Raw genomic sequence first — 19,590 nt, forward strand, 5'->3', positions numbered from 1 at the left:
TGTCCAAACCAATCAAGGTTTCATCCTCATGCTCATTTACATGCTGCTGTCAGATTGGTCGCCGTGATGGACTGAAGCATGGGCGGGTGGTAGAGGGGGAGCCAGTGTATAGGGCATCTGGGGGCAGCAGCACTTTGGGCTTCTTGTCTTCAATTAGAACCGTTTTAGACAGGAAAGTGAAAACATTGATGGAAGAGGAGGAGGAGCAGCAGTGAAAGTATAGCTGTGTTGCGTTGCATAATCATTTCGGTTTTTTGGTTTTTTTTGGGGGGGGGGCTGGCCTCCTGTATTCACCGAGGTGCTCAGAAATGCTTTCCAGCTCCTGATTGCAAAGGCAGCCTTTCTCAGGGTGAATCAGGCTTTCAATGGTTAGTCTTCTGCGATTTCTGAGCAAAATCCTTATTCCTGAGACTCTCAAGAAGAAGCAACATTCTGGCTCTCAAGCTGGCCAAGGTATTTCTGAAAGCATTTAGGTAATCTGTCAAAACCTCCAGGAAAGTGTTCAGGCCCAGAGCTGTCTGCATGCTGTGCTATAAATAAAACACAATTCTGTGCTGTGGAAAATCTGAATTCTGCAACCACCACAAATTTGCATCATTTCTCCAGCCTCTGCTAGCCATTGTGAGAGGTAAGGAGGTGTCCAGGGTTCCGAACCTCTTGCCTTACACTCTGGGCTTTTTTTATAAGCGTCTCCTCCAGCGTTCACTGGGCATTGCCTACTAGTATCTGAGTTTGCATTCAGAACCATGAGAACTAGCGGCATGTGCTGCTTCTGAATTTGTAGGAACACTTATTTTCTGGAGGGCACAGACCTCTGTGTAAGTCCACTTCTGGGCTGGGGGAAGGTTAAGGCAGAGGAAATGAGCTTTTTGGGCTGTGGAATTCAGAAAAGGAATCTAAAGGAAGCCACGGAAAAGTTATTCCTGAGTACAATTACAACTGTGTTTGTGGAGAATTCTGAGAGAAGTTCCAAGAATTTAAATCAGATTAGAATAATTCCCCAAGGGAGGAGTTTCACATCTCTAGTTGGCATCAGATTTCACTTAAAGCTAAGTGCATTTAAAGATTTCTGGTAAGGCACTACAGCAGTTTTAAATTCAAATAAAGTAAAAGGAATTGCTCTGAGAGTAATTGTGGTTCTCAGGATGGCACAGAGGGATCTGCAAACCTTGATATGCAAGTCATACAAATTTCTTTGTTTTGTTTTTACCTTTTGGCCACCACCTTGCCAAAGTGAATCAGATCTAGATCTTTTCTGGATTGGAGATCTCCTGGGAACCACATGGACTCAATTTTGGATTCCATGACAGGTGGGATATAAGGGTACAACCAGAAAGAAAATAAACTCCCAGGCCCATAATTCACTCTGCCAAGAATTTCCCAAAGCATACCTTGGCTGCACAAGCAACTGTGGAATCTGCACATTAGTTGGGCAGTCAAGCCTGTCATGTCTATGGAAGCATGAAAGAAAGGAGGAAGGCCAGATATTAGAACTCTCTCTCACACGTACACCCACAGGTCTTTGCAGCCCGGCTTTTAAGAGATCGCAGTTCTGCTTTCAGGCTGACATCTCATTAGGCACCAGATTCTGTGACTGACTCATATTTTGCATTCAACTTGCATATTGCCAGCCACACTGCAAAACACACACCATTTACGGCTATGATTTACTGACATCACAGGCACCACACTGAGCAACTGCCTCTATAGAAGATCATGCTTATTCTTAGCCAAATGAACAAAACCCTCCTGCCTCCTCTTTGTGCGCTGCCTGATGGTATTGCATCACAATACTAGCCTCCCATCCAGGATATCGCAGAGATTTGCACACTCTCTGACAGAGCTAACTGCATTGCCTGTCCTATCCGAAAGGAGCATTCTGTAATGGGCATCAAAGAGGGGAAAGGCCAGTCAAAATTTGCCACAAGCAGCTACTCTTCCATGCTAACCAATGGGAGTTAAACTTGTTGTGCCTTATATTGACCCAACAGTTTTCATGAAACTCACGCCCCTGGCTGCACCACTTTAAACAGTCATGGTTTACTTCTGGGAACTGTAGTTTGTTAAGGGTGCTGATGGTTGTTAGAAGAACCTATCCCCCTCACAGAGCTCTGATTCCCAGAGCTCCCAGTGAAGACAGATTGTCTGTCAAACCACTCTGGGAATTATAGCTGTCTGATGAGAATATCAGAACCCTTAAAAGCTACATTTCCCAGGAATCTTGGGCTGGGTGTGGGCATGGCTGTTTAAAGTGGCATACTACTGTTTTAATGTATAGTGCAGATGAGGACTTAGTAACAATCCACATTAGATGGATTGGGGCCAAAGAACATAATACAGTGGTACCTCGGGCTACAGATGATTCAGGTCACAGACGCTTCAGGTTACAGACTCAGCTAACCTAGAAATAGTACCTTGGGTTAAGAACTTTGATTCAGGATGAGAACAGAAATCGCAAAGCGGCGGCGCGGCGGCAGCAGGAGGCCCCATTAGCTAAAGTGGTGCTTCAGGTTAAGAACAGCTTCAGGTTAAGAACAGACCTCCAGAATGAATTAAGTTCTTAACCCGAGGTACCACTGTATTTTAACACTATTCCCTAGTGAGTCCAGAGATCTATATTTACACACTCCTCATCCCATTTATCCCCCACCCCCCAAATTCTTCCATGGAAATTGCAGCAAACAGTGAAAGAGATGGTAGTAGCAATCTGGAGAGACCCCCTCCCCAAAAGCACCACTGAATTTACTTACATTTTATTATGCTGTTTAGCAGAACCCCAGAGCTTGTAATAAAGTCTTAAGGAAGTGGAAGCCACATGATTTTTATTGATCTCCATGCCTCCCCCACCCCGTGGGCTGCTATATTAGTGGAAGCACCTATAAACAATGAGAAGAGAATTAGTTCCCCATCCCTTCTCCTCTGCCATCTTCTGTGAGCAGAATTATTGAGTGATTGTTTCCTGAGCTACAATGATCACAAGGTGATATGAGGGCATCAGGAGCTAAGACCATGTGAGAGAAAGATGCAATCTGTCCTTGGTGCCATCCTGAAACCCAGTGGCAATGGCCCGGTGGTTAGGTAGGCTCTCAGCTCAAGTTGAAATTTCAGATAAGCTATTGGCTAACTATATTTCAAGCATCTGTGGCTTGCCCTTCAGTGAAAGAAAGGCCCAAGATTGGCTTACACACAATCAGTTAAAACGTGACAGTCCCTGCCCACAGGTTTACAATTTAAAAGACATGACAAACAAGGGAAATGTGTCAGGGACAGAAGGGGGGAAATGCAAACCCAGGAATCAATTCTTAAATAGTAGTTCTTACAATGAGAGTCAATGTAGACCTGGACCTGGGAAACCAAAATTTAAATCCCCACTGAGCCATGAAGTTCCCTGGGTTCCTTTGGACAAGTCACTGCCTCTTAGCCTAGCCTACCTCAAAGGGCTGTTGTGAAGATTGAATGTGGAGGGGAAGAATAATGTACCTTGAACATCTGGGAAGAAAAAGGGGGATATAAATGCAACAAATAAATAAATAACAAATAAATAATGATCAACTGGCATGCAAACAGTTCAGGGGTACAAAGTACCTGATGGAGCTGGTATTTCAGCAAAGCTGATGGAACGAGGTATGAGTCGGCATCACAACTGGTGGAGCATTGGCTAATTGGTCTAAAACCAGTTAGTATAAAGAGGTATGGTTGACTATCCACCCTGGCTTCCCCCTTGTATGTGATCCCTCCTGTGTAAGCTGATTCCTCAATGTAAGAAGACAGCTTTATAATGATGCAAGACTGCAACTAGAATAAAGCCCTACTTGAAACACAGCTTGACTCCTGAGTACTTCGTGGGGTACTTTCCATCAGTCTGAATATCTCGACACACTGCAGTTTGTTTTTGCATTGTCCTGTGTGGTATGGCTACTTGCCACCTGGAGCCATTCCTTCCAGGGTCTCCTGCTGATAGTGCCTCTGCCCCATGGTGGTATTATACTGCCATCTGTATTGTTTAAGGTAGTTCTCAGCAGGCAGGTTCATGGTTCTGGCATAAGTTGCATTTGATACCTGCTGCATCAGACAACTAGCACATCTTCAGAGACTCCATGAACAATTCATAGAGGATTGTAATATAATATAGCCCAGCAAGTGACCTCTGTTGTCTAGTTAGGAAGGAAGAGGATGGCATAAACGGAGCTTTGTTTTACAACTAGCATGGGGTTTGCTTTCTGATTCAGCACCATGGTCAGCTCCATTCTGTTCACCCCTGTGTGCTGTTACAATTTCCTATGCAGCTTTTTGCCCCACTAGCATTTTGTGAGGCTACCCCGGAGGGACTGCTGGAAAAAAATCTAAAAGTTGGAAGCCATTAGATTAACTATTATATGTGTGTTTTGTGCTGAGCTATCACTATCTGCCCTTTTTTTTGGGGGGGGGCTCCATGCCATCTTCTGCAGAATTTTATGTCTTAAAGAAAACTGTACCAGAGTATATGTGTGTGTCTGTGTGTGCGCGCACACACACATTTTTATCACTGAAATACTCAGAGTAGGGTGAACTGCCATGTTCCAGTTTTCCTCTTCCCTGCTGCTGTCCTGGATCCTCAAAGGAGATATTCTACCTCATAAGTATATGGGATCCCCAGCAGGCAACCATCTCATTAGACAAACAGCTCCGCTAAGAGAGGGAGATGTGGATGTTTCAAGTAGAGAAAACTGCCTGGCAGAAGTAAAGCTATGTAATATTCATGCAAATTTAGAGGAAGAAGAGTTTTCTGATGGATCTGCTTGAAGCTCATTTAGCCTAGCCTCCAGTTTCCCAACAGTGGCCAACAAATGTCTGTGGTCAGCCCCCAAACAGAACCTGAAGGCAACAGCCCTCTTCCAGCAACTTGTATTCAGTGACGTGCTGTCAGATAGATAATTTAATTTCTATACCACTTAATCTATTAAAAATATATCCAAGCGGTGTGCAAAAAAGTGAAGCAACAACAGACAACTTAATCAAAATATTACAAAAATACACCGTTACATAGAAAAATGTTACATGAATACAAAGTTGCTAATCAATGCCAATTCATTTTATTTCTGACATGCCCTCTCTTCTCAGTCTCTGGTTCTCACCCGGGGCCCAAGCACACTCTCAGTTCACCCAGAAAAGTCTCACAATGAGAAGAGTTCTTGGAAACAGCAGACAACACCCTGATCTCTCACTCTAGACTTGCTTTTTGTGGGCAGGCTCAAGGTGGACGGTACTTCCTTGAGCTGTCCCATTCAGTTTCACTCTCCACATCTAGTTCTGGGTGAAGCAGGTTTGCTTAGTTTCCTAGAGGGGCCAGAAGATGGGAAAAGGGGCCCCCTCCACTCAGAGCTCTTTCTTCACTCTCTTCCTTCAGCTGCTTCCTTCATTCTTCTTCCTCCTACAGCAATAGACACTAAAAACAAAGTCATCTCACAGGACTGGACTCTTATGTAGTCAAAACATCAGAATCCACATACATGCAAGACAGAGAGAGGGCAGACTTGGAGATGCTGCAAGCTTTGCAGAAGTACTGCAAGATAGGTTTTAAAGGGAGGGGACATCTCAAAGCTTCCAAATGAGGACTGATCATACTCAACAGGCAGGGAATGTTGATTGACTGTTGGAAGGGGGAGCGGAAAACTGGTGGGAGAGATGGAATGGAATATACTGATGAGGTGGATTTGTTGCAGGTGTTGCAGGGCTGTAGCTTAGTGGTTAATGCATCTATTTTGCATGCAGAATGTCCCAGGATCAATCCCTAGCATGCCCAGGTAGGGATAGAAATGCCCCCTCTCTGAAACCCTGGAAAACCACTGCCACTCAGTGCAGATAATAAGGTGCTAGATGGACTAATGGTCTAACTTGCTATCAAGGCACTTCCTATGTTATGGATAATAGTCATTGATAGACCTCCCTTCCAAGACGGTGGCTATCATGTTTAGGCTGAGGTAGCCCTGGAGGCTTGACAAATGTTCAGCTCCAGTCTATGAGGTGGTGTCTACCAGGACAAATCTAATGCAAGGTTGCAGTTCTAGTGGGCAACAACATATATGGAACAGTTCACACATCACACTGCAGCAAACCCAGGTTTGAGAAGATGAATTTACAGTGGATGGTTCATTATGTGACACCAAATTTGCTCTGTATAAAAAAGGAATTAGAAAACAGGCTTCCAAAAATAGCAACACTATGCACAATAGGACCATAAAAATTACATAGAAGAAGAGACGTGCAGAATGTTCACTCGGTAGAACAAAGCAAGCATTCATTACTACAGTAGATCGATCACAAACCCTAGTCACGGCATGGCAAATAAAATACATGAGCCTCATTCCATAGTAAATGTGCTCCAATCAAAAGAAATATAATTTAAAGTTGGATAAAATTCTAAATTAAGGCTTGACTTACGTTCTCAAATCAGGAAGATGAAGAGCCTTGGGTTTCCCGCATCGTTAATCTCTCCAGCTGTTGTGTGTGCCTCGTTTAAAGTTCGAGGCAGAAGCTTTCAGGGGAAGAAAGAAAAAGATTCAGAGTTTCAAAAGTAAGGGGTGCTTTGGGAAGCTGTGGAAATTGACGAAAAGCACTTGGAACCATCTCTTTATTCACAAATGCAAGTAGGACTGGGAAGAAAGGTTTGAGGTGGCATTTTGATGCAAACCTCCTTAATTCAGCCATTGAAAGCCTGAACCAGGCCCAGGTATCTGGTCTGCCTTCTATGCGTTAGTCTGGGGATCACAATTTTCCCCAGCCCGAGAGCTGCATTGTCTTCTGGGAAACTTCCTCTCAGTCACATGCTAGTGGTGGGCCTAGAAGCAAAAGCGGTTGGAACAACCAATGCCAATTTTACCTTTGTACAGAAGGCTAGTTTCTATACACACTCACAAAACCCCTCTCTATCCACCATGTAGACCAGTAAGAGGCATTCTCAGAATTCAAGGAGGCGTCTCAGCCAGGCAAAAACACCCTGAGGGCAGTGGCATGTAGTCAGTGGATTGTGGGGAATAGGCTAGACACCTAAATTATCCTGGTGGAGTATTAAAGTATTAGAGCCTGGCGCCTCCTTCCCTAAGCCCAGGAAGCTTCTGCCCAGCTTAGCGAGGGAGGTGTGATACTCACGCACAACATCCCAAGTGCAAGCTGGCACCTCTGGCCCTAACTGTTCCCCTACAAAAAAATTCCACCGCAGACCACTGCCTGAGGTCCTCTAAGGGGGTGCATTTCAAGGGCTATATAGAGGCCCAGAGGGCCACGTTTGGCCCCTGAGTCTGAGGTTTCCCACCCCTGTGTTAGTCTCCTAAAATATTTTCTCGTGGCATGGGAAGCAGATGACCTTTGCAGGCAAATAAGGGAGTTAACTGCAATATGTAGTGATGTGCCTTCATTGACCCAGTCTAATAAAAATTTAAATAACATACAGCTTCTTTGTGGGCCCAGAACAAAGAGCCATCAAATTCAGCATTCAGTTGCCAGGAATAGCTGGCAGCCACGGTACATTATGCTATTCCTGGGAATTTAAGGGAGGCAGTGTTCATGCCTCTTTCCTCCAGAAAACCCTGGACTGGTTCACACATGTGGCAGATTTCCCTCTACACTTGCTAGCTGGCAGATGAATGTGTGAAGTGACTTGACTATGGGAGAAAAAGGCATGTTGCATAAGAGGCAATATGAGAGTTCCATCTGTGCTGCTAGATCTGTGGCTTTATTTATTCATTTATTTATTTGTATTTCCATCCTGGCAACATGGCGCCGCTTCTCCTTCCACCACCCCTTTAGGGCATTTCTCAGCGAGACAAACAACAGCCATGCAAAACAATACAAATAAACTTAAAGCGCGATATTAAAAAAAAAAATCCAATTAAAATCAGCATCATTATCCTTTAAAATAAAAACCCAAATTATATGAAAACGGAATCTGTTTTCAAACATCAAACTGCTTTAAAGTGGCAACTCACAAGCAGCAGATGAAATATGCTCCATTTAATTCAGGGATGGGCCCCTGCAGGCATTGTTGGAATCCATCAGCACGGCCAATGGTCAGGGATGGTGGGAGCCAGAAAACAGTCCAACAACATCTAGAGGGCCACAGGTACCCCATCCTTGGCTTAGATTAAAATAAAAATCCAAACTAAATCACCATCCAAATGCTTGCTGAAATGAAAAAAATAAAATAAATTCCTTACTAATTTCTGAAAGGTGAAACAGCCTGACAAGCTTCTCTGGGGTGAGAATTTCAAAGAACAGTTGCCGTAAGTAAGGTGCTCCCATCAGTTGCTATCAATCAGGCTCCCATTTTTCTAACTGAAGGCTCTAAGCAGTCTTTAAGAGTAGCCCCACATATAGCATATTGCAGTACTCCAGCCTTCAAGTTTCCAAGCGTGTGTTACTGCGGTGAGGTCAGCATTCTCCAGTATAGGTGTGGGAACCATGGGAGTTGCAGTTCAGCAACATTGGGAGGCAGTGAGGGCCACCTACTGCCTGGCGTCAGGAAATCCAATCCTCTCTTGGTAGGCTGCCAGGAATAGATAGACAAGGAGAGTTCTTACCAAAGCATTTTATTCAATATTCACAGAGAGAGGCTTAGAAATGTAGCCTCTTGGAGTAATGGCATTGCTCTGAGTAATCTCCATCCCCTTCTCTCCTCAATCGTCAACAGCACCACCCGCCACCCACCTTGCTATTTGCCTCCGAGCCCTTTGCTCTCCTACTTTCAATGCTCGCCAGGTTCTGGGAGAACGGGGGTCTGGAATGCTTTCGAGTGATAACGTGACAGCCAGCTGCTCTGGCTCTGCTTCCCCCCTCCTCTTCCATTATTTCCCAACTTTGCCCCTCACCTACCTCTGAGCCGTGACCTTCCTTAAACCACTGTTGTAAATCTGTACTGTCTTCCTCTTCTCTGGAAGGTTCAGGAGGGGGAGGCGATCCCCAGCATTCCTCCTCTGCCCAGTCCCTGATGCCTACTTGGATGACTTTATAAGAGGACTGGACAAATCCATGGAAGTTAAGCCTAAGGCTATGCTCTCCCCTCATGGTTGGAGGCTGGGTATCACAAGTGGGGAGAGTGCTCTTGTGCTCATGTCATAGTTGTGGGCTTCCCACATACATCTGGTTGTCCATCGTGAGAACAGGATGCTGGACAAGATGAGCCTCTGCCCTGGTGCAGCAGGCTCTCCTTTCGTACTTACATTGATTGCACATGTTCAATTTCTGCAAAGCTGAACCTCTGCTGCTTCATTTCATTTCTGCATAAGTATCGCAATGCAGGGATGCCTTATACTTGAATGACTCTGATGAAATCTTTTTTTCTGTAGAGCTATCCAAATTCCATTCAACTTGATCTTGATTCTTAATTATATCATTTGAACTCCTTCCAAGCTAATCTACTGAAACTTCGAACTCCCGAATCATCTAAGGAGACGTCTTTGCCAACCTTTTGATCCCTTTTGCTGATACAACTCTGTTTGAAGTATTTAATAGCATCATACTTCTCGTCAGAAGATAAAGATGCTAGATTTCAGTATAAGCTTTAAGTACATGACTGTGCTGAGATGGGGGCCTGAGGACTATCCATTTCTCCTCTAGGAAGAACCATTATTCCAGAGTGATAGAGCCAGGATACCTTTCACTGCACCAAATGTCAATACACCTATATAAGACTTACATTTAGAATGCACCTAATAATACTGGGTGTTGTGGGAGGAGTTATTGTTATTGTTTATTTGTTATTTGTTAGGTATATAGTTCTGTATTTTTATATTGTAAACTACCCCGTCATCTTTAGAAGAAGGGCGGTATAGAAATTAAAAAAACAATGCAGCAATAATAATGGTTTTAGAAAGCAGTGGTAGGGAAACTTTGGTCTTAGAAGTGAGTCCAGCATCCTGTTTGCCCAGTGGCCAAAAAGATGCTCATGTGAAGCTTACAAGAAGGACAACAGTGTTCTCCTCACTTGTGTTTCCTAGCAACTGGCATTCAGAGGCTGGATCAGGTCCATCTAGTCTGATCCAGCACAGCTTTTCTTATGTTCTTATATTTGGCCTGCAGGCCTGAGCTTTCCCATCCTACCATTCCTTGTAGGACACACACTTTATAAAATCCACACTGCATCAAACTCCTGTCCATGTCTTCATCTGTCCCCACTGGCCCCACCCCCACTTGTGGTACCCCACAAAGCAGGTTGCTTCAATCTGGAGCATGGAATGGCCTGATTGCTGATGTATGTGAGATTCTTCTAGTGCTCTACATAAGGATACAAGAATCCTGGGTCAGAACACAAGCCCATCTAATCTAACACTGGCCAATCCTGCACTGGTCAATCATATGCCAGCCACCAGAGGTCCACAAACAGGACAGCAACCTTCCTCTGCTGTTGCTCCCTAGCAAATGCTATTCACAGATAGACTGCCTCTGTACAGGGAAGTTCCACCTGGCCATGGTGGTTAATAGCCACAGCCACTAGACCTCTCTTAAACCACGAATTTGGCTAATCCCCTTTGAAATCCATGCAAAGGAGTGGAGATCATCACACTATCCTTTGGCAGCAGATTAGTTAAATTAACAATGTGTTGTTTGAAGAAATGATTTATTTTTGTCTGCACAGACTGTCCTGCCAATCTATTAATGTCCAATGACCCAGACTTCTCTTATCACAAGGCTTGAAAACTCACTTTAAAAAAACAAAACAAAAAAAACTGCTTTATGCATGCTAGCTATTCTTTCTCCTTGGGAGAAATAATCACAGCCCAGCGGACTGGATGTACCTTCCTCAGCAACGGGGTGGGGGGCAGGAAGAGTCTGCTCTCATCTCCACACTTGCAATCACGGCTCTGTACCCTTTTAATCATCCCATTCTTTGTACTACAAGCAGGGCCCGCCTGATCAATCGGAACTTTGAGGTTTTGTTATAAAAATGTAAATGGATGTGCTAGCTAAATAAACCTTTTCTTCCGCGGCTAAATGCCGACTCTCCCTCGCCCGTTCTCTCGCTTGCTCGCAGATGCAGACAAAAGCACGGGAGGCGCCTGATAACACTTGGCAAGATCCAGACTCCGCATCACCGTTTTGGCGGGCAAGCCCCACACTCGCCGAGCCTGCCCCCCATGATCTGATTGCTGTTTTCGTGTGCCCACATCCTCCTTCCCAAAGCACGCCATTCTTCCTAGACGCAGAGTTCTGATTCAGTAAGGGACGGGAGGGAAAAGGAGATGGAAGTCTCCCTTGATTATGCTTCTAAAAATAAGAGATGAGGCTGGTGGCACAAATGTTGTTTTCAAGGAAACATCTTCCTTTCCTTCCCCTCCAGCCCCCTCGTTTGCTAACGACGTCTTAATTGCATCAGATGTGAACGCTGAAGGAAGAAAAAAAGAAAAGAAAGGTTATTTTAAAAAAAGAACTGAGATGGTGCAGAGCAGAATATTTACTAGTGACAAGTAAATTCTCTTAAATTCCCTGTCTTCTTACCAATAAATCAGGAAAAAAGAGGAAGGGGTGGGTGTGGCTTCACCAGTTTTGAACCTTGGTATATCCTTTTGTCTTGGGCCTTGATCCAACTAAAGGGACCGTCTTGTGGCTAGATAACCACATATCAGGCTGCTGTTGTGTGTGTGTGTTTGTGTGTGTGTGTGAGAGAGAAGATAGAATCCTCCTCCACACCAAAAGAAAAATCCCTTTGCATAAAGAACTGTCACATCTTTGGGAAGGCTGGAAGCCTTCTCCTTGATATGCTATTTCCCTGTGTGCAGGGATTACCGTATTTTTCGCTCTATAACACGCACCTGACCATAACACGCACATTGTTTTTAGAGGAGGAAAACAAGAGAAAAAACATTCTGAATGAAACAGTGGGTGTATCATTTTTGGGCTTCATGCTGTGGCCACAGACATGTGATCTGATGGTGAATTCGGGGTGACCCAATGCCAAAATCCTGAGAATTCCTGTGGATCCATGCTTTGTAACCACGTTTTTGCACCATTGCAGCCCCAGGCAACAGTGGGTGCGTGATTTTTTTGGTGCAGGCTGTAGCCATGGACATGCTATGTGATCTGATGGTGAATTTGGGGTGACCCAATGCAAAGATCCTGAGAATCCTTGTGGATCCATGCTTTGTAACCACGTTTTTGCACCATTGCAGCCCCAGGCAACAGTGGGTGCGTGATTTTTTTGGTGCAGGCTGTAGCCATGGACATGCTATGTGATCTGATGGTGAATTTGGGGTGACCCAATGCAAAGATCCTGAGAATCCCTGTGGATCCATGCTTTTTAACCACGTTTTTGCACCATTGCAGCCCCAGGCAACAGTGGGTGCGTGATTTTTTTGGTGCAGGCTGTAGCCATGGACATGCTATGTGATCTGATGGTGAATTTGGGGTGACCCAATGCAAGGATCCTGAGAATCCCTGTGGATCCATGCTTTTTAACCACATTTTTGCACCATTGCAGCCCCAGGCAACAGTGGGTGCGTGATTTTTTTGGTGCAGGCTGTAGCCATGGACATGCTATGTGATCTGATGGTGAATTTGGGGTGACCCAATGCAAAGATCCTGAGGATCCATGTGGATCCATGCTTTTTAACCACGTTTTTGCACCATTGCAGCCCCAGGCAACAGTGGGTGCGTGATTTTGGGGGGGGGGGCAGGCTGTAGCCATGGACATGCTATGTGATCTGATGGTGAATTTGGGGTGACCCAATGCAAAGATCCTGAGGATCCATGTGGATCTATGCTTTGTAACCACATTTTAAGTGGGGAGTGAAGGAAAAACAAAGAAGGGACATTAGAGGGGTGTGCAGAGAAGCAGCTGGCTAAGAATGCAGGATAGGGATTTAACGGGTTGGAGGAAAGAAAGGCAAAAGTTTTCCCCCACCCAAGCCAGCCAGCCAGCCAGCTAGCTCTCTCTCCCTCCCTCCCTCCCTCCCTCCCTCCCTCCCTCCCTCCCTCCCTCCCCCTCTCCCTCCCCCTCCCCCCTCTCTCTCTCCCTTCCCCCCTCTCTCCCCCTCTCCCCCAGCAGCACCGGAGCTTGCCTGGAGGGGAGGGGCTTTCCCTGCTCTTTGTTCCGTTTCAGCAAACACAGCAAGGAAACAGAGGAGGGTGGGCAGTAAGACCCTGAGGCAGAATGCAGGAAAGCAGCCGCTTCCTCTTTTCAGTTTTCCCTTCTCCGTGAAGTGCCGCGATTTGATTTTTGCCTGGCGATTTGATTTTTGCCTGATTTTTCGGCTCCAGGGACCACACATTCGCTCTATAACACGCACAGACATTTCCCCTTCCTTTTTAGGAGAAAAAATCTGTGTGTTATAGAGGGAAAAATACGGTATATGATCTGCCCGTACACATAAAAATGTAAGGTGGTCATCACACAGTTTCCAGTGGAGGATTTGCATGAAGTCAGAGAGGGAAAGGGGAGCAAAAGAGAATGAGGTTTTAAAATTGTGGTTTTAAACAACAGCAGAGGTTTGAATAAAGCAGGGGTGGAAGGACACAGAGGGACTGGAAAGCAACGTAATGAGGGGTGGCTGTCCTGTGTGTGTGTGTGTGTGTGTGTGTGTGTGTGTGTGTGTGTGTATACACATCCTGACATATGAGACCTTACCAGCATTCCAAGATGGTCCTTTCAAGAAAACCCCTACCTAGAGTTACAAGAAAATGGGCTCTTGACATTTTCCACCCTATATGCGTGCAGAAAAAAGTTGTTGTTGTTGTTGTTGTTTATTTAGTCATGTCCGACTCTTCATGACCCAAACTAGGTAAAGGTAAAGGGACCCGGACCATTAGGTCCAGTCGTGACCAACTCTGGGGTTGTGGCGCTCATCTCGCTTTATTGGCCAAGGGAGCTGGCATACAGCTTCCGGGTCATGTGGCCAGCATGACTAAGCAGCTTCTGGTGAACCAGAGCAGCACATGGAAACGCCGTTTACTGCTGGAGTGGTACCTATTTCTCTACTTGTACTTTGATGTGCTTTCAAACTGCTAGGTTGGCAGGAGCAGAGACCAAGCAACGGGAGCTTGCTCCGTCGTGGGGATTCGAACCGCCAACCTTCTGATCGGCAAGTCCTAGGCTCTGTGGTCTAAGCCACAGCGCCACACGCGTCCCTCGTGACCCAAACTAGCAGGGGTCTAATTCACTGAATTTCACCAAGGGGTGGAGAAATTCTGCTACAGTTTCTCACAGGTGGGATCAACTGTATCAGTGACCGTAGCACAACTCCCTCCTCCCTCCTACCCCTTATAAAAATTGGCATTGCTAGTTGGGCAGGGGCAGCAACACTGTTGGCAGCTTGCCCATCATTTTGCACCAGCTACAGTGCCCTGGACCTAGAATTATTTCAGGGCACAGGTGGGGTTGCAGAGAAGGAGGGAAGAATGCTGGCTGCCACTTAAAATGGTGGAAGATATTTGAGGGAAATTATGTAAATTGCCCTTTTTTCTTCCGGCGGGGTTGGGTGGGGAAGAAATCTCAGAAATGTTCCATGAAAAATATATCCTGATGAATTTCATCTCAGCCCTTGTTTTACCATCCCATCTGCAGTTTATAAATAATTGGAATTGGTCTATTGCAAGTATCAAAAAAGGAGAGGGTAACATGAGCTGCAGAGAGTAATGTGAGCAATGCAGACAGTTCTGTGCCCCAAGGAACTTGCAATATAAAGTTCCAGGGCAGAAAGGGAATGGAAAGTTTGGAGCATGGGATAAACATCAGCCAATAGCTGAGCCTGGAATTTTCAGATTTTTTTTTGGTCACTAATATGATTGCTGAAGCAGCAAGGGAGCTTGTCTGCATTCCGAGCAAGGAACTGAGTGGAACAGGTGCTTGTTATTTATTTCCATTTATTTTTTTAAAATGCATACCCTGCTTTTCACCACCTGGGTCTCAAAGCAGCTGACAATGATAGAAATATGCAATATACACAACTCACGCCCAAACTGAATCTCAGAAAATTTGAAACCCCAGAAAATTAAAAACTCAGAAATTTAAACAAAGGCTATCAAGAACTTTTGTAAAGCATCATGAGCCAAAGACCTCTCGAAATAAGATGGAGTTAACCAGGTGCCTGAAACCCAGCAAGGATGATGCATGCCTGACTTGAAGCGTGAGTATCTCCACAGCCTTGGGTCTGCAACGCTGAAGGCATGATGTCTCACTGATGCAAAATTATGCTTCTGTTCCATGGGGGACCACTAATAGTGGTTTGCATTGTAAACTGCCCCATGATCCTTGGACGAAGGGCGGTATAGAAATTTAATTACAGTGGCACCTCTGGTTACAAACTTAATTAATTCTGGAGGTCTGTTCTTAAGCTGAAACAGTTCTGATCCTGAGGCGTGCTTTCGCTAATGGGGCCTCCCGCTGCATGCGCACCAGAGGCCCCCAACTTCCATTCACATCCTGGGGCAAAGTTCACAACCAGAAGCAGCTACTTCCGGGTTAGCGGAGCTCATAACCTGAAGCATTCGTAACCAGAAGCGTTTGTAACCAGAGGTACCACTGTAATAATAATAGTGCTCCCCTGGATAATCTCAGTAGGACGTACAGTGGTCCCTTGGGTAACATATGCTTCAGGTTACAGACTCCACTAACCCAGAAATAGTACCTCAGGTTAAGAACTTTGCTTCAGGATGAGAATAGAAATCACATGGCGGCGGCACGGTGGCAGTGGGAGGCCCCATTAGCTAAAGTGGTACCTCAGGTTAAGAACAGTTTCAGTTTAAGAACGGACCTCCAGAACAAATTAAGTTCTTAACCCGAGGTACCACTGTACAGGGTAAATCAAACCTTAAGGTATCCTGGGCCTTAAGGGATTCAGGGATTAAAACAAGAACATTGAATGTGGCCCAGCAGCAGATGGGAAATCACAACTGTAACTTCAACCCTACTGTCATGTGTGGGTGGTAGTGTGTTCCCATCATTAGTCTAACTGTAGCTGAAGCTTCCAGACCAGTAACAGAAGGGCAGAAACTGGGAGTTCTCACACCCACCCTGCAGCCCCTTACAAGTAGTGGAGAGGTCAGCAGGGAAGACAATGTGCCTCTTAAGAACCAGGAGTACTTCTGGGTGGTTGGGCTAATTTCTCTTTTTGGAAACTTGTCTCTTGAAATGTGCGGTTAAGATTCCCAGTGACCAGGAGTCAGGAAAGACCTAGCTCACTCTTGTGGCTTTGAAAGCAGCTTGAGAGGCAGAAATTTCTTGCAGAAAGGAGAGGAACAGAATAGCTTGCTCTTGTGCCTGTACATCAAGGTACTGTTTAAAGGCACAGCTGCAGTGGTTGGGTGGGAAGTTGGCACTGTACCCCATATCTACCCACTTGACGGCTTCAGTATGCAGAGATGGTACTGTTACAGGTGCTCATAATACCCCAGCACCTACACTTTGGAATTCTTTGCCTATTGACATCAGGCATGTGCCTTCACTGTACTCTTCTTAAAAGCATTTTTGTTTAAATAAGCCTACCCAAATGTGTAGAGCTGGACCATAAAGAAGGCTGATCACCGAAGAATTGATGCTTTTGAATTCTGGTGCTGGAGGAGACTCTTGAGAGTCCTGTGGACTGCAAGAAGAGCAAACCTATCCATTCTTAAGGAAATCAGCCCTGAGTGCTCACTGGAAGGACAGATCCTGAAGCTGAGGCTCCAATACTTTGGCCACCTCATGAGAAGAGAAGACTCCCTGGAAAAGACCCTGATGTTGGGAAAGATTGGGGGCACAAGGAGAAGGGGATGATAGAGGATGAGATGGTTGGACAGTGTTCTTGAAGCTACCAGCATGAGTTTGACCAAACTGTGGGAGGCAGTGGAAGACAGGAGTCCATGGGGTCACGAAGAATCGGACACGACTAAACGACTAAACAACAACAACCCAAATGTGTAAAATGTTTTAATCAGTTTTTAGTCATTTCAAACTGCTTTCATTGATAATTTTATTGTTTCATTTCTCTTTGTAAACCATTTTGAGGGATTATTATTATTATTGCAATCAAGTAGTGCAAAAAATAAAATAAAATGATAAAGCTTATGTTTTGTTACATTTTTCTGCAGCAGCAGTAGCTAAGCGATAGCCCATTTTTGTTGCTCTATAATATTCTTTTATTGAAATCATTGATTTCAATTGAATTCATTGAATTCATTGTTGCTCTATAATATTCTTTTATTGAAATCATTGATTATATACACTAATTATACGGTGGGGATGGGTGGGGGAGAAAGAAGAGGAACAACGACGGTTGTATCAATTAGCCCTGACAAGCCAATGGCTGCAGACTTCTGCACTGAATATTCTGTTAGCACAGTGTAGGATTTCTACTGGGAGAATTCGGCTTCCTTATTGTAATGCTGGCCAAGGTTTTTCTGGCTACACAATTCATGCGCGCATGAAACGTTTGGTTTTGATTCAGTTCCTCTAAGTTGCTGCAGAGAGGTCGGGGACGATCCCTGTTGGGGGTGAGAAGAAAGGGTTTCTCGCTTATTAAATTTTCCATCTGCTTGGACCATCTCTGCCTTTTCCAGCTTCCTGGGAATCTGACTCAAATGAGGCCAAGAGGCATCTTGGGGGAAGTTGACAGCTTTACTGGCTCCCTCCCTCCCCCAAAAAACACTTGCTGTGTTTTGCTGATGAGTCACTCAAATCCTCCCATCCCACTGATCAGGAGGCTGCTGAGCTGCACATCCCTGCCGCCTTGCCAAGGGCACCAAGTGCGCGGGAATCTGCCAATGTAGCACAACCACATGCACAGGGAGACTCCTCTGGCACCGTGCAAGTCAAATGCAGAGAGAACGTCAGAACTAAATGGAACGTCCATGTTCAGAGGCAGAATATCTCTGCATTCCAGGTTTGGGAAACAAACCAAGAGAAAAAGTCTTCATGGTCATGCCTTGTTTGTGAGAACCTAAAGACATACTGTAAGTAGAGCCTGTTGGATCAGGCCAATAGCCCGTCTAGTACAGCATCCTTTTATCACAGTGGTTGACCAGATAGATGCCTGTGAGCAGGACCTGAATTTTCATTCAGCTCTCCCCTCACTGGTGATTCCCAACAACTGGCATTCAGAGCCATTACTGCCTCCGACAATGGAGACAAAATGCAGCCGTTGTTGCCAGCAGCCATTGGCAGCCTTCCTCTTCCATGAATTTGTCCAATCCTCCTTTAAAGTCACCTGGGTTGGTGGCTATCACTGCCTCCTGTGGGAGGGAGTTCCATAGTCTAACCATGCCCTGCATGTATCTGTCCCGAATCTTCCAACATTCAGCTTCATTTGGACTTCCACAAGTTCCAGTGCTATGAGAAAGGGAGAAAAACTCTCCTCTGTCCACTTTCCCAATGCCTTCCATAATTTTATTAATTTCTATTATGTCATCTGTTACTCACCTAAAAAGTTGCAGATGCTGCAACCTTTCTTCATAGGGAAGCCACGCCACCCCTTGATCATTTGGGTTGCCCTTTTCTGAACCTTTCCCAATTCCACAATATCTTTTCTGAGGTTAGCTCCATGGAGTGTCTGGATGGTTGTTGCTGGAAATAGATGTTTGGCTACTTGGGCATCATTGGCTCTTGCCAGGAACACTGGTGATCTTAGGCAGGGGTAGGGTAAAAGATGCAGGATGCATTTGACCACATGCTCAGAGGCACTCTTGTCCTTAACTCACTAATTCTAGCTCTGGCATTGGAAAAGATGTTGCGAAGCCATTGAACTTCATTCAGAACAGTTGCTGACCATCCAAAACTCAAAGAGGCTCTGCACACAAGCAGATATTGCCCCTGTGTAATGGCTCACAGCTTAGGGCCATTACTTTCCAGAGGCCAGACTGATTCTAGGCCCCTTCCCCACAGCTCAAGCAAGAGTATATCGCCATGCAACACCAGCTCATTCCTCAATACATCTGCTGAACCTCTCCCCCCCCCCTCCACCAGCAAGAGTGACAGGCAGCTCCAGCTCTCCAGGAGATGGTTAGAGAAACTAATTGAACCCGCAAAAAGTGCTGACGACGTCAACCTCTGTCCTCTCTGCTTGTAATTGCTATTGACCTGCTGCTCCACTGCCTGGAGGTGCTCAGCATCCCAACACCCAGTTGGGCAAGGTTCCCTCCTTTCCTCTCCTGCCAGGTGCTTAGTATAGCTGTATGCGCCGGCTTTTCTCAAGCTCCATCAATGTCCCTCAGATGGCTGCTCCAAATCCATGCTGAAGCAGAAAGGAGAGGTGGAAAAGGCTCCGTGGGACAGCCAAGCCGCTCTGCAAGGATCCGATAGCTGGGCCTGCAAAACGTTCTGCACGTTAAGCAGGTTTCGGGGAAAGGGGTAAACAAAAAACAAAACAAAAAACCTATACAGTTTTGCTGCCTTATTGATAGCAATTCGATAGGGAGGAATTAGCTGAAGGGGAGGATTGTGCTGAAACTGAAAAATAAAATAAGTACATTGCTAGGGTTGGCTACAGTTTCCCAGCTGACTGGATTTTCTTTTTATTCCAAGACTAGATTTCTGCTAAACCAACAAGAGGAGTTGGATCAAGCACTCTACTCTTGGTTTCTAATAAGGGCGAAGACTCTAGATCACCAAATTCTCTCCACTGGCATTACCCCTAGTCCTGGATGCATGGG

This window comes from Podarcis erhardii (genome assembly GCF_964252035.2).
Source record: "Podarcis erhardii genome assembly, chromosome: 16".
Lineage (NCBI taxonomy): Eukaryota > Metazoa > Chordata > Lepidosauria > Squamata > Lacertidae > Podarcis > Podarcis erhardii.